Below are 25,705 nucleotides of genomic sequence, written 5' to 3'. Positions count from 1 at the left end.
CAACCTAGAAACCAAAAAGTTGAATTTAGTTTTGAGTTACTTACCTAGTGGTATAAATAGAGCTTTAGCAAAGTTCATACATTTGTACATTGATATCGTTTAATTACTATCACATGCCCGTGACTTTATTCTTAAGCTGTCAGATAATAGTTAAGTTTATCATTTGGGATGAACCCATTGTTTCTGGGTGGGAAGTCAGGGAGATCCCTTACTTGAGAAAAGGAGCCAGAGTAGAACCAAAGCTCACCTCAGCCAAGTACCAGGGAGGTTTGGGATGACTAGAGTGACACTGATACATGAAGTGAGCCAGCACTCCGGGAGAAGCAGAGGAAAATGCTTTCTAAATACTGTGCTTCTACCTTAGTAATTTCTTCTGAGACAAAGGATTGCTATGATTTGGGAGTCTCAAGAGAACAGCAGACTGACCAACTCAGGGGAAAAGTAATACACCGATGTAATGAGATCCCAATGTTTGTTTCCAGAATGGAACTCCTCAGACTCTATCTGTGAATTCAGGATTTGGGGGGAGGGTAGGCTTCTAAGCTTCCCATTCTCCTTCTTGTATTACTTTTGCCACTGTTCTCACCTTCCTGCTACCACAGTTCTTGATGTCATTGTGCTGGGCAGCTGCCTGGGGGTATTGAGAGGTCTGAGATGTCTAATGCTCACAGTCTACCTAACGACAGGGATGCACATCCTTTTTGGGAAAAATGTCAGATACACATTAACATGGACTACAGAATGAACTGCAACAGGACTTATCTAAATTCAGCAACTGTCATCCTTTGCTTTAGCTATGATATATATATATATATATATATATATATATATATATATATATACCTATATGTAACATCTATAGTTTTTTTTAAAGCAATTGACAATCATCCAGATACTCTACTCCTAATTGTTTGAACATGTCTTTAGTACTAACAATTAGAAAAGCAAGAAGTCATTCTTTAAAAAATGAGGACATTATTCTACACAAACACAATAATAGAATAGCTAAGAAAATGAATGACTCTAGGGACTGGCCTGGTGAAATATCCATTCTACATTCAGTTTTCCTCACTTCCTCCAAAAAATGTCTTTTGACAGTTTTGTTTTTCAAACTTGGGTCTGATCAGGGTTGACTAAGATTCTGTTTTCTTTAACCTTAACTCCTCCCCATAGTTTTCCTTTTATAAACCAAGACACCATCAGCTTCGGAAACATAGCTTCTAATCCTGGCTATACCATTTGTTCAGTCTGCTTTCTTGGCTCAAACAAACTAACTAAACTTTCCTCCTAAATAAATATAAACAACCCCTATGAAATAGCTATAATGTGGATTTTAATGAGTTTTTTAAAAAATAGCAAATTGACAATTACCCAGATACTCTGCTCTTAACTGCTTGAACATATCTCAGTAGGAATAAAAATAAAAAAATAAAAACAACAATAGTAAACACTAAGAAGCCATTCTGAAAGTAAACACATTCTTCTATATAATTACAATACCATGGTATACATAAGAGAATGCACTATTCACTAGCAGGGAGATGGCAGGGGCTCATTCATTCTCTCTCTAGAACATGCACAGAGGACGGGTGACAGCTATTGGTGTGGACACTCCTTGCTGAGTCTTTTATGGGCACTCACTGGTGGCAAGGTCAATTGCACTGAGAAGGAACGGTTTTACTTGCTAAGCATTAGCATGTTTCTGTTCCTCCCGTCCTTTCAGTGCCAGCAATCAACTCGACTCTTCTCATGTTTAGACCAGGATACAGTACAGCTCAAGTTCTCCAACTCAGAGATATTCCTACTTTTAAGCAGCAATAATTTTATAGTACTGTAACATTTGAAAGGAGAAAAAAACAACTTTTGGGGGTGAGTACTGTGGTGTGAACTCAGAGCTTTGTGATTTCTAAGTGGGCATTTCAACTGCTGAGCCTCACCTCCAGCCCTAATTTCTGTTGATTATTTTTTATTTTATTGTCGGGACTGGGAAGGTGGCTCAGTGGTAGAGCACTTGCCTTGCATGCATGAGGCCCTGGGTTCAATTCCTCAGCACCACATAAGCAAAAAGAAAAAAGCCGGAAGTAGAGCTGTGGCTCAAGTAGTAGAGCGCTAGCCTTGAGCTGAAGAGCTGAGGGACAGCACCCAGGCCCAGAGTTCAGGCCCCACAACCGGACCCCCCCAAAAAAATTTATTTTATTGTCAAGGTGATGTACAGAGGGGTTACAGTTACATAAGTAATGTAGTGATTACATTTCTTGTTTAACTTGTTACCCCCTTCCCCATCATGTTTCCCCTCTTTTCCTCCCTTCCAATCTCCCCACAAGTTGTACAGATCATTTCTAACATATTGTCTTGTGAGTACTGCTGTTGCTTAGGTTCGCTCTTTGTCCTTAGTCTTACCATTTGGTTGTTCTCCTTCCCTTCCCTAGTTCAGATAAACATATATTCAATACCCAGGGTACCAAAATTGAACACAGTGACAAGGGATAAACCATAGGGGGAAAAACACAAAAGAAAAAAGAAAACACGTAGTACATTGAGAACAACAAAGAAAAACCTCTTGTGTCTACATCTTGGTGTTCATTTGACTTAGCATCATCTTATATGTTCATATGTAAGTAGCTATTGTGCTCTTCTGCTCATCTGCTAAGATTATCCCAGATGTATACTTTTTTTTTTTTAAGGGAGACCATGGGACCTGTGTTTCTTTGGGTCTGGCTTACTTCAGTCAATACGATTTTTTCCAAGTCCTTCCATTTCCTTACAAATGGGGTGGTGTCATTCTTTCTGATGTTGTTGGTTATTTTTTAGGGTATCACTTCTTGATCCAAGCACCTGTCTGAGTATGATCCAATTATGTTAATCTACTCAGAAGAAAGGATTATCAGGTGTAGGCTACTTCATCTCTTTGTTGAAAAGGGTTTTTGTAGACCTTTTTGTCTACTCAGGCTGGTTTCAAATCATGATCCCAATCATCTTAGTCTTCCAAGTAGCTAGAATTATATCTTTGAGCCACTGGTGCCTGGTCAACTTTGTCTGTTTTCTCTCTCTCTCTCTCTCTCTCTCTCTCTCTCTCTCTCTCTCTCTCTCTCTCTCTCTCTCTCTCTCTCTCTCGCTCCTTCTCTCTCTATTTTTGTACTTGTCCTGGGGTTTGAACTCAGGGCCTGGCTTTTGTGCTCAAAGCTAGTGCTCTAGCACTTGAGTCACAGCACCACTTCCAGCTCTTTGGTGGTTAACTAGAGGTAAGAATCTCATGGACTTTTCTTCCCAGGTTGGTTTTGAACTGGGTTCTCAATCTCTGCTTCTAAGTAGCTAGGAATACTGACATCCAGCAGCTTAACTCTCTTACACACAATCCACAGTTAAAATGGTCAGATTCTCCACCAACCTATGTTAAAGTATTACCTTTTTACTGTCTCTCAGCTAGAAGAATGAGTCTGTCCATTTCAAAACCCAGTGTGCGTTATGTTCCTTTTCAACAAGTTGCTTCCCTTTATATATTTTCTTCCAAATCTGATAGTGAAATTTGAGTTGGGATGTGAGTCAATCACCACAGCAGGAACTCCTGTGTGGCAAAGCCCTACACTGGACTTGCATTGTTTCCTTTGATGAAAGAGGCCAGTCTGTTCTTGTGCGAGCAAAATGGATTAGAAGAACTTCCCTTAGGGTGTGGAGATTTCATAAGGAGAACTGTAGCCAGCACTACACAGCTTCAAAACATGGGGATACAAGAGTCCTAACTTAGGTATTCCAGACTAGACTAAAAGATGCAGGTGTTGTTGCTATGGCAACAGATTACACATTTGGAGGTCATGCTCTGCCAATTTGTATGCCTTTTGTGAAAGTATGCTCCTGAGAAGGAGATGCTCTGGTTGTAAAGAACCTGCCTGTGCTGCTTGACTAGCTGTATAGTCTTGGATCAAGTAATTTGTTTTCCCTGAGCCTCTGGATCCAGAAGCAGACATGTAAAGTACTGTAGTATGGCAGGTAGGAGGGCTCTAAGTAGTCCGGTATATGGAAACAGTGATTTATAAAACATCACAGGCATGCAGTGTTTGGATGGATGGATCTGAACTCTGGAGTGTTCTCAGGTTCAAGGCCAATGTTAACAAGAAATGGACAGAAGGCAATGTTTCCACAGCTTCCATTTTCCAATGCTTACTCTGTGCCAAATGCTGTGCATTGTGCTTTGCAGGTATGTTCTGGACACTGCAATTACCCAAGAAGATTGGTGAGTCCATAGGAAGAACTGGTGTGTGACACAGGGTGTATGATTTGCTTCTGGTGACACAGCTTAAGGGACAAACAAGACTGAGGCTCAAGTTCCAACTGCCCTGATCTGCCAGGGCAGCTTCCAGATATCCTTTTTGCTTCAGTGCCTTATATGTGCCTTAACAGTTCAATATCAGCCATAGGGAGCTCTGAACATGCACTGGCTCCTACTTCAGGGTTTTACCAATAAGCACTTAAGCACACCATTAAAACCTGTAATGGCCCTGCTGACCACTTCTGACTTTCAGTGTGGCCTTAACCAAGTCCCACTTCTCTGAAGCCTGTTTCCTCATTAAACTTAAGGGCGATCAAGCCAGGGATTAAGGGCACAGCTCATGAGTAGAGCACCTGCCTAGGAAGATTGAAGTCCTGAGTTTAAACCCCAGTACTGCCACAAAGAAAAGCAGCCCAAGTCAAATGACCATCATGTCTGGCATATATGTATGACAGCAGTAATACCATCCAGTCTTTAGAATCTAGCCTGGTAATTTATCTTCCAGTTTCCATTTTTACAAGGTGGTATGTTGAGAGGATGGGTTACAGGCTTATGGAACCACAATGTCAAACTCAGCAATCAGCTCCCCATACAACCTTGGATGTATAAATTATGTGCCTCGATCTCCTAATCTATAAAATGATGATGATGACAGTCCCACCACAAAGAAGTTGCTATGAGACCTAAATCCAGTGACTAAAGTATATCAATGGTAAATGAAAGTTATGGCAGCAAAACCAACACTTTGCTTCGGGCATATAGATATAGCTGTCCCAGCTTGGGAATAAGAAGGCCTCTGTCATATACTGATGCACTAGAAAAGAGCCTATGAAGGGTTCCTCTATCTCAGTGGATGGAAATGAGTGATTGTAATATTTTCTGCCTCCTTCTTGCCCATGCAAAGACCTGCATGTGCAATCTGTAGAGTTGCTTTTAAGTAGGAGTTCATACTGTCAATTTGTTAATCCTGATAGCAAATTGGAAGTTGGGAGTCAAAAGGAAAGAATAGAAATCAAATGTTGATGGTGACTGGAGGCATGGCTCCAGAACACTGCCCCATGAGCAAGAAAGCTGAGCAAGACTTTAAGTTTAAGCTCCACTGCTAATTAAAAAAAAAAATTACCATGGAATCCCCCTGAGAACTAAACACACGAAAACATGTTTGACAGAGATCCAAGGGAGCCTCTACTCACAAAGGAGTGCAAAGGCAAGCTGTTGGTAGATATTTTTTCAGGCACAGACCAGGAAGATCCTCGGAAGGCATTTGTTCAGAAGAACTGAAATGACAGCATGAACTTGGGATGGCTCCAGAGCAGAAGCGTAAGTAGAAGTCAGCAGTTTTCTTTTTAGCATGTGGCTCCTCCAGTATCAGCTCATGCATTTAAAAACAACAGCTGTAAGGCCCTTTCTCCTTCCTGCTTAAGACATAGCAGTAGGAAAGTTCGTGTACAGCAAGTGACACATGCCTGTTGAGCTGCATCTGTACTGGAGACAAGGAAAGGTGTGGCTGCTGCTATGGAAACTGTCCTCTGAAGAGGCCATGTGTCTTGCAGATGAGCCAGGTGTGCCCAATATGATGCTTATGAAATTCAGCATGGTATAAACCTATAGATCCAAAAATGGGACTTATGGAAGCATCCTACACAGGGGAGGGAGGAGGTCTTCGTTTTCAACACTGACTTTGCAGCCTCATATTAACAGCACAGATCATGGAAGGTAGTACCTGGAAGCATGTACAATGTTCCTTCACTGCTTCAACCAGGCAGAGAGCAATGTGGAATTGAAACCACATCATACTCTCTGCAACATGATCTATTTTGTTTTGTGCCAGTCCTCAGGGCCTGGGCTTTTGTGCTCAAAGCTAATACTTCACCATTTGAGCCATAGCTCCACTTCTGGCTTTTTGGTGAATAATTAGAGATATGAGTCCCATGGACTTTCCTGCCCAGGCTGGCTTTGAACCATGTTCCTCTAGAGCTCGGCCTCCCAAGTAGCTACATTACAGGCAAGAGCCATGGGTAGCTAGCCCAGTGTGATCTATCTTAAAAAGCTGGGATGTGTGTTTTACCACATCGTAAGACAGAAAGCCACGGCCATAGAGAACAATATTTCTGGAAATGGAAGGTTCTAGTTAATTTAACAAGTTTTAAAAGTAGCCCTATGAGGGGCTCTGCTAAAGAACATTGTCAAGTTTCCACCAATTGCAGTTTCTATGTTATGATAACAATGCTGTGAATGGAAGTTGAACATAGCTGAGACCACAAGTTACCCCAGTACTAGCAATGGGCACAGTATGGTCCCAACTGGTAAGTGGGAATGGACTGGTAAGGGAAATGATCTTAATTCACAGATGTAACTTTTAAGCCAAGTAGTATTTAATGTGGTCTTTGGTAACTGCACTTAAGATGATAGCCAACAAGGAATATAGAATGCAGGGAACACTGCTGAGAGTCAGGATTAAAACACCCGAGGGGGCTGGGAATGTGCCTTACTGGTAGAGTGCTTACCTAGCATGCATGAAGCCCTGAGTTCGATTCCTCAGTACCACATAAACAGAAAAAGCCGGAAGTGGTACTGTGGCTCAAGTGGTAGAGCGCTAGCCTTGAGTTAAAGTGCTCAGGGGCAGTGCCCAGGCCGAGTTCAAGCCTCACAACTCCCTCCCCGACCCATCTCCCCCACAAAAAAATACCATATGAGGACCTTACCCAGTCAAGGAGACGGTTAGAAAAAGCCATACACTACACCTTATGGTATTAAAATAAATCTGAAAATGTCAAGCTGAAAAGTATAGACAGGAGGATGAGTCACACAGGATTGTGGGCTATTTAAACACCATCCTAAAATACTAGCATGCTTCCTATGGTCTGATCATACAACTGAGGAAAGGGACTGATGGCTGAGAGGAGTGCCTCCATTTTTAGCAGTAACAAATCACAAGGCTATGCCTGCCTGGAAGCTTCCAGGCTTTGAACAAGTGATTCATTGCCTTTAAGCTGCTTGAAGGTCCTCTTCAGTTAGCCTGTTCTTTAAAAAGCACATGATAGAGCTTAACTTCAGAGTGTGCTTCCTTTATCCTCCCTCCCCCAGAGAACCCAGGAACCTGGTGACCACTGTACCTGCAGTCTCCTGTTCGCACACTGGGTCCAGGTGGGAGAACTAGAGCACCAAGATTTGCTTGGAAAAACTGTGAGTCAGTAGCCAGGTCTCTCTGCTCAGAAACAAGGCCTCTGACCTCCCAAAGCACTGCCAGCCTCACACTGCTATCTCTACTTCTCCCACAAGCTCTGAAATACTGGGCTTCATCAGCAGCTCTTGGTGGTTCTAACGTAAGGCTAGGGCTTGTACCAAACCTTCTGCCAAAGAGCTGTAGCCCAGCGGGACAGTGTGTCTCTGCTGACAGTAATGCGGCTCTGGCAAGGAGCCAAGGCGACACAGCGAGGGGGCCAACTCAGGAACCTTTACAGACACAGCTCACCTCAGTGAGTCTCTGTGTACAATCAAATCTACCAATGAACGTCGTTTCCTTCATCGGCCTTTCTTCATGAGCACAGCTAATCTAAGTGTGTGTACTTCTATGCTATCCTTTTGATGGAAATGCTCGTCAAGCAGCCTAATCTTTGGGATCAGAATAAACCAGACTTAAGTTTTTGTAACCTGAATTCAAACTTGTGTATTCACAAGAGATGGTAGCTAGTAAATTCTGCTCTACTCTAAGATGGAAACATCAAGGAGGAATGGACACGTCCTAACCCTTTGGGAATAAAACACTGCTTTTAGTCCAGGTTCTCCAGTTTAACTATGTGATTTTCTATGTGGAAAATTTTAGGCATGGCTTAGATGTTAAACAATTGCTAGACTAAAATTGTATGTGTGTGACACTGGGATTTGAACTCAGGCCTCATTCTCGCAGGAAAGGCACCATGATACTGAGGCCACACTTTTAGTTTGTTTATTAGATAGCAGGCTTCAGACCACAATCCTCCTAAGTAACTGGAGTTACAGGCAAGCATATATCACCATACCCAGCTAGGTCATAACCTTTGAGTACACCTAAGTGTAAAAAAGAAGGAAAACAGGGCTGGGAAGGTGGCTCAGTGGTAGAGCGCTTGCCTTGCATGCTCAAGGCCCTGGGTTCGATTCCTCAGCACCACATAAGCAAAAAAAGAAAAAAGCCGGAAGTGGCACTCTGGCTCAAGTGGTAGAGCGCTAGCCTTGAGCTGAAGAGCTGAGGGACAGCGCCCAGGCCCAGAGTTCAGGCCCCACGACTGGACAAAAAAAAAAAAAAAAAAAAGAAGGAAAACAGTATTTCAGCTAAGCAACAACCTCCACAGCTCTCCATTTTGTCCTCATGATGAGGACTCCTGCTTCCCTGGAACAGTGATCTATGGAAAGGCGGTCATGAACACATTGGTGATCTATGGAAAGTGGTCATGAACACATTGGTGGCCCAAACACAGCCAAATTCTTCAGTTTTTTAAAGAATAAATTGCCTGCCTTAGAAATGAAGACACATAAGTACTGGAGAAATAATTATCCTTCTCCAAAATCATGTCAGAAACTAAACACGGTCATTCCTCCCCACTGTTTCCATGGCTCTGCGGGGAAGTGACACTGTCACCAGAACCAGCTCCTCCCTACTAGGCCAGTTGATGCTTACTTTGATGCTTCTGACATCATTGGTTTACATTCTTGGGGAAGTCTTGCTTTGTAATAAGCCAGCCATTAAGAGATCAAAGAGAAGAGTGACAAAAGCTTAAGAGCTACTGGAGAAACAGGCTGGGATTGATGTATTCTGCAGGAGGGTTCCCCGTGTAGAGATCTGGGCGCAAATTCCATGTCTTTGACTTGCTTTTCCTCCTTAGACAAATGATTAATCTCTTGGCTCAAGCTGAGGTCCTTAGACAAATAAAGGCAGCAGATGGCAGAGCGCCAGTGTGTGGTGGGTGCTGAGGACGTGCTCGTGTTTTCTGGGGACACCACACATAGACTGACTGGTCCGGGGCTCCTGTGGGCACAGCAGGTGGGGAGAGGACTCTCTTCACTGGCTGAATGTGCACTGGTACAGCAGGGCACCCCCTGGCCTAGGCAGAGAGGAGTCCTTCCCCTGGAGATCATGACTCCCTGCTATCCTTCAGAGGGCAGGAAGGGATGAGTTAACAACTAGCCTCAAGTCCTTCTCCTCCAGCTTCTCCATCCATTCTTCCTCTACTTCCTCTTTGCTCTATCCCCAAGAGGCGTGCAGAATATCTTTTAAACATTCCATCTGCTCCATGACCCAAAGAACAGTGTGTTCTCACAGCATTGCTCAATCCTCTCTCCTGTGGTAAGAATTCAGAGTTTGTTTATTACAAACTCCAGTGGCATAAGTTATTTCTCATCCAAAAAAAAAAAACGTATGTCAAGTCTCTTATTTTGGCCCACTGGAAAAGTCCTTATTCTCATTTCTATCCAGGAGTGAATAAATGTGCTATACACCAACAAAAGAGAGTTGAAAAACCTGCCGATGGTGCATGACTAGCTTGTTCTTTTGGTGAAATGAGCTCTCTTTTCTGACCTAAATCATTTTCAAAACATTCTTCAAAGGGCAGGTGGCCGCCTGCAGCAAAAGGGCCAAGGATACACGTGGGGTCCTCCTCCTGAGGCTTGGCCAGGGAGCTGTGGGGGATGGAGGAGGGAACCTGGGCTCTGGACCCAGAGGCCTGGCTGAGACTGCCTGCTGACCTCTGGAGGACCAGAGCATCCCTGGGCTGTCCTCTTCCTATCTGAAGTTAACCAAGGAGAACTGGATGGCTTTCTTATTGATCCAGATCAACAGCACTCTGAAACATGATGCTGAGTGCGAGGCTGCTGCTTTCTGCACCTGAAGGGCTGAGCCTGAGCCCAGATGTGGGAAAAAGGAACATTCGGAATCACTCAAAACCATTAAGGATGTGACTTCAGAAAGTGCCTGCCAATGTTTTCCAACAGTGCAGTGTCCAGGCACCAGTGTCACCCAGGGCCTGATCACGGTGACCTGAAAGATGCAGGGCATGCCACTTGTGTGCAATATCTTATGCTTTTCTGAATGGCCACAGACACTGGCTTTCTGTAACCTCTATCCAAAAGTAGGTGAGTTCCTTACCTCCACAGGCTACAAAATAAAGAACAGCTTCCCTCCTTTTAATGAATGTCCTCTTGCCCCAAACCATATCCCCAACCCAGTGAGTATGAGTGGACTAACTGACTTCTAAGTGACCTAACTCTTAAGTGATCTGAAGTCATTATTTATACATAGGGAAGACACACAAAGTAAACTGAAAAAAAACAAGGGAGTGAGTCCCAACTTCTGACCACTGTAGAGCACAGTTGCTAACTGCTTATTGAGCTCCATGGACTGGATGTAGTCAGCGGGCACAGGCTGGCCTGTGTTTTCAGGCAGCCGGGGCTCAGGAAAACAACAGTGCTTTGCCCATTAGGAAAAGGTACTTCAGCTGCGGAGGACTGACCCGGCAACATGGTAAGTGTGGTCAAAGATTTAAAAGTTGTTTTTTAAGTTAGAAAAGTCCATACTTGGTGCTATTTTTCTCCCACTTTGAAAGACCCAGTGGTGACACACATTGTAATCACATGTAACGCTGGCGTTCAGGCAACTGACTAATTGTCACCAGGCCTGTATGGCTTTATTAGAGCTGAGCAAGCTGGTAGGATCTCATAAGAGTTATTATTCATCATGAAAATGTAGAGAACTTTTTGTTTTTTGGAAAATTCTGGTCAGCTGATATATGTCTGACTGGGCGGTCTAACTTGATGCTTCTTTTGCTGCTTGATAAAGCTCATTTCCTGGACTAGGAGAGATGTTCCGGGTAACCAGGAGACTTGAGGTAATTTCTAGCCACTTTGTATTTTATGAAGCAATATTACATTTTTCTTTTCCTGAGGAATGAACAAAAAATCATCTTCATTCTTTGAAACATCTATCAGAGCATCAATGACTAAAAAGTTTCCAAAGAATCTTGATTTCCTGTTGTGTTGGTGGCTTATACCTCTCTCCATACCATGTTTCTCTTAAATCCAAATTCAAACAAAACCACAAAACATCATTTTAAAATCTATTCCTTCCCTTTTTTGGAGATAAGGTTTTACTATATAGCCCAGGCTGGCCTCCAATTTATGCTTGGTGCCTCAGCCTCCCAAATGGTAGGATTCTAGGCTTGAACCACCATGCCTGGCTCTAGTTTTCAAAGGTATTTGTAAGTGGCTAATTTTGGTGTGTTGAAATAAAATGACCAACCTTGGGCCAGAGCTGTAATTGTGGGAGCAACTTCTTTATGCTTTGCCAAAATCCCGTTTCCTTTGCTGGCGGTTAGAGGGAAAGAGCCCTCAGCCCCAGAGGCAGAGGGAGGTTTCCGCACTTCTGCCCCCAGGACTGCTGAGCCAGGGCACTGTTCCCAGGAGGGTGACTCAGCTCAAGAGGACCACCTGCTGCCTGGTGCTGCTGCCTTCTGGGTCATTACAGTCACGAGGGCAGAGGGACTCAGAGGATCATAGACCCACCGGTTCCTAGCCAGGCTGAGGGCAGAGCCAGAAGGAAAGCATTTGTTTATGAAAGGGAAGAGCCTGCCCCAATGGGTGAGGGGGCTTCTGGCCTGGATTCTATGCTTCTGGTTTACTCACCAACTACAAGGCCAAGAGGAGGAAAACACTTGAATGCCACAGTGGGAAATAAGGTCAGGGCCTTCTTAAAGCACACTTTAAGAAAGAAAGACGGCCGTGGGTCATTCTTGTTATTCTTGTAAACAGTTACTTTGCTAAGTCAGTGGTGTTCTAATGCTGGAGCCCAGTGCTCACCAGTAGCTAGATACTGAGGCCTCCCACTATCTAAGTGCAGCCAACATTAGTGGGTCTCTCCCCTTCCTTCCCATCAGCCCTTCACACTATAGACTTTTCCCCTTCTGGCCTATTCCCATACCAGCTGACCTGCTAGCAGGCACCCACACTGAGCTGTTCCATTTGGAAGTCTACCTATTATTTGATCTGTCTTAAATGTAAAAAAAAAAAAGTTTATTGTCTGGTTTGAATCATTGCTATTTTCTAATGAGAACTCCCAGCCCAGCTCTGCCATGTCATTTTCTGCCTTCATGATTTCAAATCAACCTGCGTTCATGGCCTCATCACATGCTAAGTACTTTTAATCCACAACATCAGAAGATACACACTATACATCAGACATTATGTCAGGTGCTAAGGCTCTACAGGGACAGGCATGGTCCCTAGCACAGAGGCTCATAGTTGCCTAGGTCAGGTACAGCAAACACCCTTTCAAGGCTACATAGGGAGCCCAGATTTGAGAAAGGAGGGTAATATTAGCCAAGGGAAGTAGCTGCTTCTCCTTGAGAAGCTTTGATGAGAAGGCGAGGTGCAGAAATGGTCGAGGGCCAAAGGATGCTATAAACACAGTGTGTTTTTGGCAGTGAGTCTGTAGCATGGAATGGGTAGATCAGGGTAGACAGGGACTAAGGCATTGCCAGGAGGGCTGTGCACCTGTCATGCCTTGAGGGAGATGGGAAGACTTCAGGATGGCTGTGCAGGGTTGCATGGGGGGGGACAGGGGGAGTTCATACGTAATCTGAGGTAGAGGAATTAGTTCAGCATCTCTGGAGAGCCCAGCTAGACCCTACAACATCAAAAAGCAAAAAGGAGGGGACCTTTCAAAAGGCAATCTGCAGGTGATGCGGCCGAGCTCATGACAGTCCAGTGGCTCTAATATAAAAGAAACTAAAGCATAAATTCAAGAGATGACGAAGCAGAGATTCTAAGCTCTGGAATGTGTGTCGTTTCTGAGCATCACAGAGAAAGCATACTGGAGGTTACACATACACTGCCTACTGCTGGCCACAAGGTGGCAGCCTCACACAGCCACTGAAAGAAAAGGGGCTCCTCTCCACAGGGCAGAATCACATCAAGTCCACGGCAGTTCCAAAAGAGCCACCAGCTCTAAGCCTGCCCCATAAACCCATTTCTGCACTGACAAGTGAGTGAATGTGGGATGAGGAACAGAAACACTAGCAGCGCTCTTGACCCTGGCCAAGGGCAGCTGGTCTTGCTGCGAAAAGCTGAGTCTGAAATGAATAGTACCAGTGAGAAGTCACCACCAAGTAGCCACTAGTGAGGAGCCCTCAGACACTAGATGGCTGGCAGGCGTGCCACCTGTAGGCACTGCATCTCCACTGTCAGTACATTCATCTGGGGAGAGTTTGGCCCATGTTCTACAGGGGCTGAGTGATTCCTTTTGCTGGTGAGGTGAGGGCTGCCATCCACAAAGGAAGAGAGGCTGCGGTAGAGAGGATGCACTAGGAGGAGGTAGGCTGACCTGCCTCCACCATCCAAAGGGCACAGAGAGCCCACCCAGCCCCTCTGGCTTCCTTGGCCCAACCTCTCTGCCTGGCTTACACTAGTGTTTATTTACTCTTTGCCACTGGAAGCTAAAACATCCTTGGGGGGAGGAGCGGGGTGACAGACCGCAGCACTTGTGACTTATGCTAGGAGAGGCATCACCATGCAGGCAGCTCACATACAACTTTGTGCCCCCATAACTACCTGTGGAATGGAACTGGGGGCACAATTAGCATCCCCAATTCACCGAGGTACAAAGACATACAACTTTAAGCATGCCCAGTGTCACACCACTTGGATGTGGCCAAGTCCTGGCCACCTGGCTTCAGAGTACATGAAGTAGTCCCCTGAACTGAATCCCACACATGTTGGGGATGGCAGGGTGGGAGTTGGAGGGAAGAGTTGTGGCTTGGCTCTAATGGCCCTCCCAGCATTTCCCACACCCGGTGTGGGTTCCCACAACACCACTGGCTAGGTGTCCAGGAAGACAGCCTCCTGAAGCCCACCATTCAGAAGCTGAGAAAACAGAAGGAAATTGATCCACACTTTCTCATCACATGGGAAAGCCCCTCCACCTCCACGGTGATGCCAGACTGCCCACAGATCCTAGGTGGGAGCTCTCACATTCAGCACTCCACCCAACTCGTCCTTGATTTAAAACCTCACTGAAGTTTCCAATGAGCACTGAGTGCCCTAACTTGAGCCACGCAAACTTAGAGGCCATATCCTTCCCACTTTAGTCTCAAGGTATGTTTAACAGCTCAACAGCAAAGAAAACTATGATGAAGATAGAAGAGACCATGTTGGCTCTAGCGGCAGCGATGAGTCTGGGAAAGGACTGTGCCTTGGGAAGACCCCACAGCAGCCCTTCGAGGGACTTCTGGCCACATGGCAAAATGCAGCTGAACTGTGAGATGCAGAACATTTCTTCTGCATCTTACCAGTCATGCTCTGCTCCCCATATGTATCTGAAAGCTCAAGGTACCAGGAGCTTCTCAACACATGGAATTGGAGCGCACGCCCTTGTGCTGCATCCCCACTGGCATTGTGAGGTGAGAGCAATCAGTGCTCCTCAGTGGTCCTGATGTGCTAAAAATAGCTCACTTCTTCTTTCCCTTGTCTGGTCTCTGTCCAGACGCAAGCTCAGCACAACCTCGTGTGTAAGATCCACCCAGTGCTGGTTACCTCCACATCCTAACTGGATAATGAGCGAGTATTCTTATTTTTTTCCCTCAAACATTAGGACAAGCCAACAGGCCAGGATACTACTCAAAAAACAGCTGTTGATGGTAAGTGCTTTAGACTGGCCACTCAGGGGGAAAAAAAAGTCCTTTTAAAAAAAAAAACTGCTTACTTTACTACACAGTGGTGATAACGACTCACCTGAGTGAGACTCAGCTAAATGCTGGCAGAGAAATACTGCTGAGGGAAAACTTCTGCTTGATCTGCTTTGTGAACATGCTGCTCTGGCTTCCTCCTGAAGCTTCAAAGGTATTCTGCTCTATTGCACAACCTGTAACCTTGAAAAAAACTCCACCTTCCCTGCCAGCGGCTTCTCTGTGTCCACCTGTCCCTACAGGTAGTAAAAGATTAGCCGCTGCGAACCACAGTGTTGACACAACACTTCTGGCCTTGCTTCCTTCTAGCCACCCCTCCCTGCCCCACCCACAAGTCCAAGTTCATTTCTTCCAGAATGGTGAGGGAGAGAATTTCCCAAGAGAGAGGGAGGTTTGTAGGGAGAAGGGGCAGCAGACCACTGCAGGTCATCTTGCAGATCTGGGTCTCAAAACACGCAGCTTCAGTTGTCCAAAGATGATTCCGGCTGATTTGCTTCCACTCAGGTCCCCAGCAGGCCTGTGGCGAGCGCCATCCTGCTCTGTGAATAAGATCTATTCAACTGTTTAATTACACAGCCTGTCCCGGCCAGTTACCTCTCTACTGGCCTCTTGCGTGCCAACCTCCCCGGCCGCCCACGCACATCCTCCAGCTCTGCCTGCTGCCCAGGCGCACACACCTCCCACCTGCTCGCTTCTCACCAACTCAGCTAGGATCTCAGTCAATTTGCTCAAGTACTTTTACCTGATTCCCCACAGCTCTCCCCTATTCCAAAAGCTGTACTCACAATGAAACAGGGGAAGCAGCCAGCCTGCTCTAAAGTTAAAAGGTTCACCTTTGACACCTTATAACCTGGAAAGATTCTGGGGCATGCCATTGGAAATGTGTGGGTATCTGAGGATCTAAAAAGGAAGGAGGAAAGGGAAGGAGAAAAAAAATGTTACTTACTTGTTCTCCCCAAGTCCAGCTGATGGGGGCAAGAGTGATTACTGCTTTTGTAAAAGATTCTTTTTACAGATCTGCCTTGGAATAGCCACATGAAACAAGCTGTTTCCTCATCAGTCCATAGGGATGTCTCGCATAAACTCGATATAAATTAGTTTATATTGTCACTAAGCATGCCATTCCGTCTCTCATTTAAATATGCATAGGACATGTCTTACGTGCTGGGTTTATCCAAAAGTAAGCACTACCAAATTTCTGGCTCTTAAGAGGGCAATGTAAGGTCGGGGAAAACTGGAAAAAAAAAAAAAAAGAACATAGAGTATACGAAAGAGTAGGGATAGACAGGCAGAGGTGCTGTGCTGTGGGCTGTGGGAGTACCCAGCGTCCTGAGCCCATTCCTGGGGAATCTAGGGAGGCTGCCTGGGAGCAGTTCACTGAAATGATTCTCTGAAGGGACTACAGTGGCTGGACAGGAAAAGAGCAGGGGAGTCCTGAGCCATGAGGGCCAAGCCCCACAGCCTCTTGTACCCCATCAGTGGGAAGACAGCACCTCAAGCAACAATCACATGGTAGCAGATTCCTGGGTTCTCATCCTATGTTTAAATTGTGGGATCTGATCTTTCTTAATGAGCTGCTGTTGTTTCCTAATTTTTTTAAAAAAAGAGTTCCATCATGGGCCAGGCTACATTTCATTCTCTTGATGGTTGGGACAGCTGCTTTGTTAATGCTCTTTTTGAACATATCCCTTTATGATGATAGCCAACATTCTATGGAGTCATGTAGGCAGGTAGGGGTATATCCATCATCAATAAATTAACAGGCTGTCACCAGGTGATTGAGATAAAAATGAAGATACATCTATTCTTTTCTAATACGGTCAAACCACCACAAACAATAACATGACTAACTCAAAATGAATAACCCTAAGGATGGAATCCTAAAATATGAGTCATATAACTGAACAGGATACAAATTCAAAGCTTGGGCGTAGCAGCTAGACTGCTAGATTTGAAATTGTGGCCCTTTCACTTATTGGTTGTGTAACCTTCATGGAAATGACTTAACTTCTCCAGCTCTTAGTTTTAGTATCTGTAAAGTGGGTATTATGATGGCACCTGCAAAGTCCAGGATGGAACAGAAGCTTTATTTAAAGACTCAATATGAAGTACTGGACACAGTGCCTACTTACAGGTGCCCTGCTGAACTACATTCGTTCTTACCTAGAGTTTACATGAGAGAAGAATGAGAGACATGAACACAAAAAGGAGTTTTCTCAGAATTCCCGGGCCACAAGGAAATGTAACTGCAGTGACCTGGAGTCCTGGGTTCCTTGAGATCAGCATGTTGGAGCGTTTATCACATGATGGTGCAATTTCAGTTTCTTTTACCTCAAGCTTACCTTGAACTCACTCTATAGTCCATGCTGGCCACCTTAAACTCACAATCCCCTAACTCATGTTCTTCAATGCTGGCATTACCGGCACACACAATCCATCCTGGCTTCAAATATTCTTATTTGCCATATTAACCTAACCTGTCATAGAACTCCACTGTCTGCAATTATATTCTAACTTCACAGTTTCATCTAACTTTGCTATGAAGCATTCTATATTTCTGGCAATGATAACACTTCAGAGAGAGAAGTTCCACACAGGTGTGACTCAGACTACAAAAGCACATTCCTGATAACACGCTCCTCAGGATTCCTTCCCAGTGCTACATTATGGGATTTGGTGAGTGGCTTCCTGTCTACTTCATAGCATTTATGCTCTCAGCCTTTATTTCTTACAGATCCAAACGGGAAGCTAACTTTTGAGACTAGCTGTGGATTTATAAGGTGATTCATAAACTCTATGCATACCAGGGTGATGACTGGTAGAGGAGAGATTCTGACATCAGTCTTCTTTGCATTTTAATAGTAAGGAAAATAATAGGGTAGAAGCGTGCTTTCTATCTACCCTCCCTTGCTCCTGGCAAATTTTAGAAAGCTAAAAAAATGTCACCCTTTAGTATGTTCATCTCATGCCACCCGGGGCATGATGAATGAACATGGCCACTTAATTCCCAACAGAGAGGTGGACAATGGGGTGAGGTGGAGGGAGATAATACAGTATCTTTGGGAAATAACAGGTGACTCTTTTTAGAATATAAAATATTAAAAGACACTGGCAGGAGAAAAGCTTAAGTTGCTTTTTTTCCCCCTCAAAATAATTCACGCAAAGTCAGGTGCCATAGCTCATGCCTTATAATCCCAGTTACTAAGGAGGCTGAGATCTGAGAATTACAGTTCAACATCAGCTCTGGGCAGGAAAAGTCTGAGATTTGCATCTCCAATTAGCTACTAAAAAGCCAGAAACTCAAGTGATAGAATGCTAGCCTTGAGCAAAAGGCTCAGGGATAGTGCAAGGCCCTGATTTTAGTTCAAGCCCCAGGAACTGTGTGTGTGTGCATGCACATTCGCATGCACACACGCGCGTGTGCGCACACACACACACAATTCAATTAGAATGCCTTCTCCAGATATTTATGTTGCAATGTTGCTAATCAATTGAGATTATATGAACTTTTTTCAGTATAGCTGTCCTTAAGTTTCAAAGCATTTTTGTTGCCTATACTTCTCAAACGTGACAGTGTCATTCACTAAGAAGGAAGGAATTTAGAACCAAGGCGACACTCGACCACAGAATGAGTCTTCCAGAGGTGGAGACAGGAATGTGGTCAGTAAGGAGCTAGTCAGCCACCAAGCTTCCTGCCAACTCTGTCTGTACAGCCTCGTGACCACCCTCCCATTCCGTTTACTGGAACCATATCTAAAGACCTGAGTCTGGTGAACTTTATCCCAGTGAAGAATCCTTCAGAAGTTAAAAAAAAAAAAAAAACGCATCTTTCCTGATTTTTGAAAAAGAGGTAGATATTAACCTATATTCAGTGTTCTAACTTAAATCTACTAATTTTGGATAAAGAAAAATCTTCAGTGGGGCACTAAAACCATTGGGTGCTCACATCTACAATCCTCACAACTTAGAGGAGGGCTCAGGACGACAGCAGTTCCAAGCAAGCTAGGGAATACATGTGAAACCCCATCTCAATCAACAGCTGGGTACAATGGTTGTGCGCCTATCATTCCAGCTATGTGGAAGGCTGATACTGAAAGACTGCAGTTCCAGGCCAGCACTTGCTGAATCCAGGGGAGTCCATCTCAATAAAAGAAGCTCTGGACTTGGTGGTACATGCTGTCATCCAGTGACTGTGGGAAGTAAGAAAATAGAGGAGAATCTCTGTGTAGCCACATGCTCAAGCAGGAAGTGAAACCTTATTTCAAAAATAACCAGGGCAAAACAGGGCTGGAAGTGTGGCTCAGAGGTAGATCATCTGCCTAGCAAGCTCAAGGCCCTGGGTTCAAACTCTAGTACAAAGAGGGAGTAGAGGAAAGGAAAAGGTCTTCTATACAATCTTATAAGAACAACATACGTTACAGATAAGATGTTGAAGCTTGGAAAGGGTGTGGGGGGGGGAAGTACAGAAATTAAACCCCAGTTAGCTTCTTGTGGTGACCCAAAGTGAGCTGTGCACAGCAAGTTGTACATTTTTCTATTTGGCTGATTTCATGCTGCACCGAGAGCTTTTGGCTGATTTCATGCTGCACTGAGAGCAGATAAGGTCAGCCAACTGTCAGGGCAGAATTGCAAACCCATCTCTTGGCTGGAGGTACTACGAAGCTTCAGAAGCTCCAGGAATTTGGGGTGCTATTCCTTTTGGCTGGGAAGAAGTAGTGGGGTTCTTGACCTAAAGTCTATGGGGCCTGTGGCTCCCTGGAACCAGGGACGCTTAAGACAGAAATCAGGGAGGACCAGGCTGTCTTGGAAAACAGCCCTCTCGCAAAGGCCCCCAACGGGGCAGGTCACAGCACCTAGGAGAGTGCTTGACGGTCACAAGTGTTTGGAGCCCACTCCCAGGGAATGGCTTGTCCAGCATTTTGGTGCAGACATTATCCCCGCCTCTGCTGTATTATTGCCACACTTCAGCCCTCCCATGACCTCTCTGGTTCTTTCTTGAAAAGCTCCCTTCAGGTCCTGGCAATGGTAATGTAAGAGGGTAGATCTCTTAGCCAAACCATCACATGAAATAATCAATGCATACTTTGGAAAATAGTTTCTTCTGATATAGACTGAGTCACTCACTACCATAATGTACTAATAATATAAATCTCTTAAGTTTCCTGGAAGCCAAATCTAAGCTAAAAAAAATGGACTAGGGGAAAATGTCTTTGATATTCTACTTTGGAGTTCAAAAGATGATAAGAGGTTTAAAAATTATTTTATAGCCAGATGCCAGTGGCTCATGCCCGTCATCCTAGCTACTTGGAGGCTGAGATCTGAGGATCATGGTTCAAAGCCAGCCAGAGCAGGAACGTCTGTGAGATTCTTATCTCCAATAAACCACCAGAAAACCAGAAGTGGCGCTGTGGCTCAAATGGTACAGTGCTAGCTCTGAGCTGAAGAGCTCAGAGACAACGCCCAGGCCCAGAGTTCAAGTCTCATGACCAACCAAAAAAAAAAAAAAAATTATAGCTGGGTACTGGTACTGGTGGCTAATGTCTATAAACCTAACTACTCAGAAGGCTGAGATCTGAGGATCATAGTTCAAAGCCAGTCTAGGCAGGGAAGTCCATGAAACTTTTAGCTCCAGTTAATTACCAAAAAGTTAGAAATAGAGCTATGGCTCAAGAGGGAGAACACTAGCCTGGAGCCAAAAGGCTCAGGAACAGCACCCACCCACACATACACAAATCATTTTATGAGGACATAGATAGCAAGGTAAATTAAATTAATCATGTAATCAGCTGTGCATATATGGCAATCCCTGTAAAATTCTTTGGGCTTTGCTATATTGCTTCAGGTTTTTGGTTATTAACGTTTGATAAGGAGGTGGGACTAACATTCCCCAGATCTCATGGCCTCCTACAAGCTAGATAGAAAAGTACAAGGTGTGGGACAGAAAACGAAGGAAGCAGCACAAAGACGTTGGGGAAGACCCATGACTCAACACCCAGACTGGGGGTTTACTCTACAAAAAGTCCACTGGGTATTTGTTTGACACCTTCCTTTAACTTGCTAAGTTTAATGTAAAAAAATGGAATTAAAAAATTCTAACGAGGGGCTGGGAAGGTGGCTCAGTGGTAGAGCGCTTGCCTTGCATGAATGAGGCCCTGGGTTCGATTCCTCAGCACCACGTAAGAACAAAGAAAAAAGCCGGAAGTGGCGCTGTGGCTCAAGTGGTAGAGCACTAGCCTTGAGCTGAAGAGCTGAGGGACAGTGCCCAGGCCCAGAGTTCAGGCCCCACGACCGGACCCAAAAAAAAAAAAATTCTAACGAATATTACCTTAACTTAACTTCTTAGTAGGAACAAATTCCCAAGACCAGGATAATAGGCATGGGCCATGGTTGGAGGGTTGTGAGGGGGCATTATTTACTCAATAAAGAAAATCTGAAGTTCTATATATCAAAAAATAACAAACAAAATTAAGAGAGAAACTGGAAGACAATTTACCCCCAATATCTTAAGCTCTCACACAATTTTATAAACAGAGAAGATTGATAATGAACATGGATTGGCATTTACAAGAGAAAACAACAGGCCTGTAAACAGACGAAAAGTTAACTTCACTGGCTAAAACTTTAGAATGCCACGTGCCTGACACAGACTGGGAATTCATTAAGTAGCGATTAGCTGCTGAATAAATGAACCAAAATAATGTGATACTGTCTAAGAACTGCAAAGAGACAAAATGATAATATTTAATGCTGATAAACTGATGGTAAGGAAAAAAAATTCAGCTTTTGCTATAGAGATGTATAATTTGTTATAAGCGTCTAGGAAACAATTCAAAATTTGTCAAGAATTTTAAAAATTTAGCCCCTTTGAGTCAAGAAATTCCTTATGAAGAATCTATTCTAAGGAAACGTCAAAACAAAATTTTAAGATTCATGTATTTGGGCTGGGAAGGTGGCTCAGTAGTAGAGCGCTTGCCTTGCATGCCTGAGGCCCTGGGTTCGATTCCTCAGCACCACATAAGCAAAAAGAAAAAAGCTGGAAGTGGCACTGTGGCTCAAGTGGTAAAGCACTAGCCTTGAGCTGAAGAGCTGAGGGACAGTGCCCAGGCCTAGAGTTCAGGCCTCACGACCGGACCCCCCCCCCAAAAAAAAAAGATTCATGTATTTACAAAAATAATTATTAAAATGTAAGGAATAAAGTAAATCAAACTCCCCAATTAAGAGAATGCCATAATACCATTAACCATGTCTTTAAGGCATTTTCAAGCAAATGGAGAAAAATGCTCATTTAAAATGAACACAAAAATGCTTATGCAACTGGAGACATGGCTCAAGTGGTAGAGCACTTGCCCAGCAAGTTAAAGGCCCTGGGCTCAATCCCAGTACCATTACCACCAAATGCCTATAAAGAATGATGTGTGTGTCTATGTGTGTGCTTACATAGGGGCCTACTAGAAAGAAATACACAAAAAATTGACTTATAATATTAACAGAGCTTTGGGGGATGGAAGAACTTTGTTTCTTTTTTATATATGGAATCTGACAGAAAAACCAAATACACAGAAACAGAGAGTAGAATGGTGGTTACATAGCAGGGACACGTGTACATTCCAGTGAGAGTTTTCAGAGGAGAGAATAGACTAAGTATGTTGTGAAATGGCATATGAATTGCCTCAACTGTAGTAAATTGTATTTATATTAAAATATATTCATACCCTACATTCATATAATAAAAAAGAAAAAGGAAAACTTTAGTACAAATAACTTAGAATGAAATTTAAAATGCTCCAAAAAACTATTGGAAGAATGATCCATTACTTAGGAAACGGCTTCCCACTTGTCAAATCTGCCTGCCCTTTGAGTTGCTGATGATGAAATTTTGAACTTGCTTTTCCCTCACTCTGCCTCTCACAATCCTGTACTTCAACATGCCCAAAGACCAGCTGCTCTCCTTCCCAGCCCATTCTTTCTCTGGCGTTTTATTTCATGGTGAATGCCCCGTGACCACTTGTTCCCTTCTCACCTCACTGCTCTGTTAAATCCCTTCCATCAGGGTCCTCATCGGTGCTCTGCTGGATTCTGACAGCAACTTGCCATCTAGGCTCCCTGCCTTTCCTGACCTGTCTTTTTTCCCCTAACCTTGATGATCTTTCTGAAGTACACACCTGAACATGCCATCCTCCTGAGTAGAAATCACCAGCAAATCACATGTGGCACCCTAGGCTGGGAGATCTATCATCACTCAACCCCTATGCCTACCAGACCTCGCCCGCTCTGGGGACCTTCTGCTTGGCCCACTCACATGCTCGCCTTTGTCCAGCCAACCTTGAAGGCTTCCTTTAGGAGGCACTCCTGGCTTCATCTCACTTGGGAAGCCACATGGAGTGGTGGCTGAGTGCCACAAGCCCCTAGAGCATGCTGTGTTATGTCCCAGAGCAATAATTTCCCACTGTAATGCCTCAGGGCCTCAGTGTTTGCTGAAAGAATTAACAAATGTTCCTACCACCCAAAATAGGTACCTACTCTCATCTTGAAAGAGATATCAACCAAAGATGTTGTAATTTCCCTCGGCTAATGGCTCAACTATTTTATCATCCTGGCAAACAAAGCAGTCTTTCTTATCTATTCATCAGCCAGCAAATTTATTAATTGCATTTCTTGTGTCATAACAATAGCTCTTTGGTTTTATCTGAATGTATTTACTCCCAGTGAATGTATCTGAAAAGTATTACTAAATTCCTAAATTCAACAGGCAGCCAATACTACAGGTTACCCAAGGTGGCAAGGCTAAAGACACCAAGGGTAAATCAGCGGTTACTACTTCAACACTATCAACAAGAAGTCCTCCAGTCCTTTTCAGACAAAAAAAAACCTCAGTTCCTTTATCTTTTCCTAGAAGGGTGTGTAATTTCTGTTGTTCGTGTATCAGTCCTTCACAACTGCCCAACATCTTTTTTCAAGTATGACTCAAATTGGTCACAATGAGTCTGACTAACGTAAAATTTTATTTTCTTGCCCTTTTATGTCATACTCCCTTTAATCCACCCAAGAATTATGTCTGGTTTTTTCCACGATGGCCTCATAGTATAGATTTAAGTTTATCTAATGACTAATAAAAGTCTTTTTTTTTTTTTCCAGAGTGATATCTCTTTTGTATTCAATGACTCTCTTGCATCCATCCTCACCAAATGTCTTCTGCTAATGTATAGTTATCTTTCCAGTTCTGGTTGTTGCAAATTTTATTTCTGAAGTCACATTGTTTTTTTTGACTAAACAATAAAAAACAAAAAGGAGAAGAAACCCTCCATAACTGGGTTAATTGGATCTTTAATTCTCTACTTGCATTCACAAGTACTTTATAAACACACCTGACTACATAGTTAGGAATTCTCGGCTATCTATTTGGAGCTTCTGATAATATCATCCATCCTATTCATTTATTTAGTATTAGTCATGTATTTCTCCACCCTTTGTCCTTTTCTCTGGCTTTGTACCTCCACCTAGCAACCTCAGAGGTTGACTTTCTGACCCAGTTGCTTTCCCCTTTTGATAACAGCACTTGAAGAAGCCCAAGAACAGTTCAAATTACAAATAAGGTCTCAGATCAGGTCAGCCTCCTGAACCTTGACACACAGATGAGCTTCCTAGGGCTGGTGAATGCCTCTAAAACACAGGCAAATATTTGCATACAGATGTGGCAAAATGATTAATTGCAGAGGGGTCTAGTACTTGAACATGTTACAAGCACCCTCTCTAAAGCATTCAGACATAATGCAAACTGTGGATTCAAGCCTCTCAGCCATCACCTGAGAGAATGAGAATGTCTGTAAGTACAAATCAATAAAGAACAAAATTGGAGGGTGTAATTTGGGGAAAGGGGATGAGCACACATTATATTGAAATTATATTGAAACAATAATCTAATACTTTAGCTGTCAAGGGTATCTTTCTTTGAGAAAAGATAACCTTTATCCAAGTTCAATTTGCTTTCTTTATCCTTTTCTGAAGCTTATTTGATTCATGGATAGAAAACCAAAATATAAATCACAAGTTTCTCTATACATAAATATGAGGACTTTCACATGCCTTTCATTAGCTCTGAGAACCAATATCGTCTATATTTGTATATTTTAAAAATAACAACACAAAATATTATTTAATAAATCAGAACCTAAACTGTCTTTTTACCCATGCACCACAAAAAAAATCTATCAACATAAATCTTAATTCTTAACTTTCATGGTTGTCAATGAGTTACGTTACCCTGTGTAATTATTATCACACAGGGAGTATTTTCTATGGGCAAATATTAAAGAATAACAAATATTCTAGGGGAAGGGAAGCTCTATAAAGCTTTTCCTTAAATGAAATGGCACTTAGGCATTGAAAGGCAAGAATTAGCAAACATCAGAAATGGTTGTTACACATACTCACGGTTGAGTGCTCATCCAAAGCATCCCCAGGCACCAGGTGGACTTGCCCTGGAAGCAGAGAATTGGATTCCATCAGGTCAGTTCTGTTCAGGCTAGAAATGCCAAGTGCCAACCCTACCTTCCTCCAGCCCATCTTCATTGCAGGCATACAGATTTTGGAATCTTCCAGCACTAACAATAAAAACCACACTAGGTTGTTTTCCTAATTCCTATGAAATGAGTCAGTAGGTCAAGCAACTTAAACACTGAAGAGAACAATTCCTTCAACTATACTCCCTGTTTCCAGTAACTCTTACTGT

Source organism: Dipodomys merriami, unplaced genomic scaffold (assembly GCF_024711535.1).
Source record: "Dipodomys merriami isolate MVZ:Mamm:240054 unplaced genomic scaffold, mDipMer1.0.p SCAF_994, whole genome shotgun sequence".
NCBI classification, from domain to species: domain Eukaryota; kingdom Metazoa; phylum Chordata; class Mammalia; order Rodentia; family Heteromyidae; genus Dipodomys; species Dipodomys merriami.
This window is presented reverse-complemented; position numbering follows the sequence as displayed.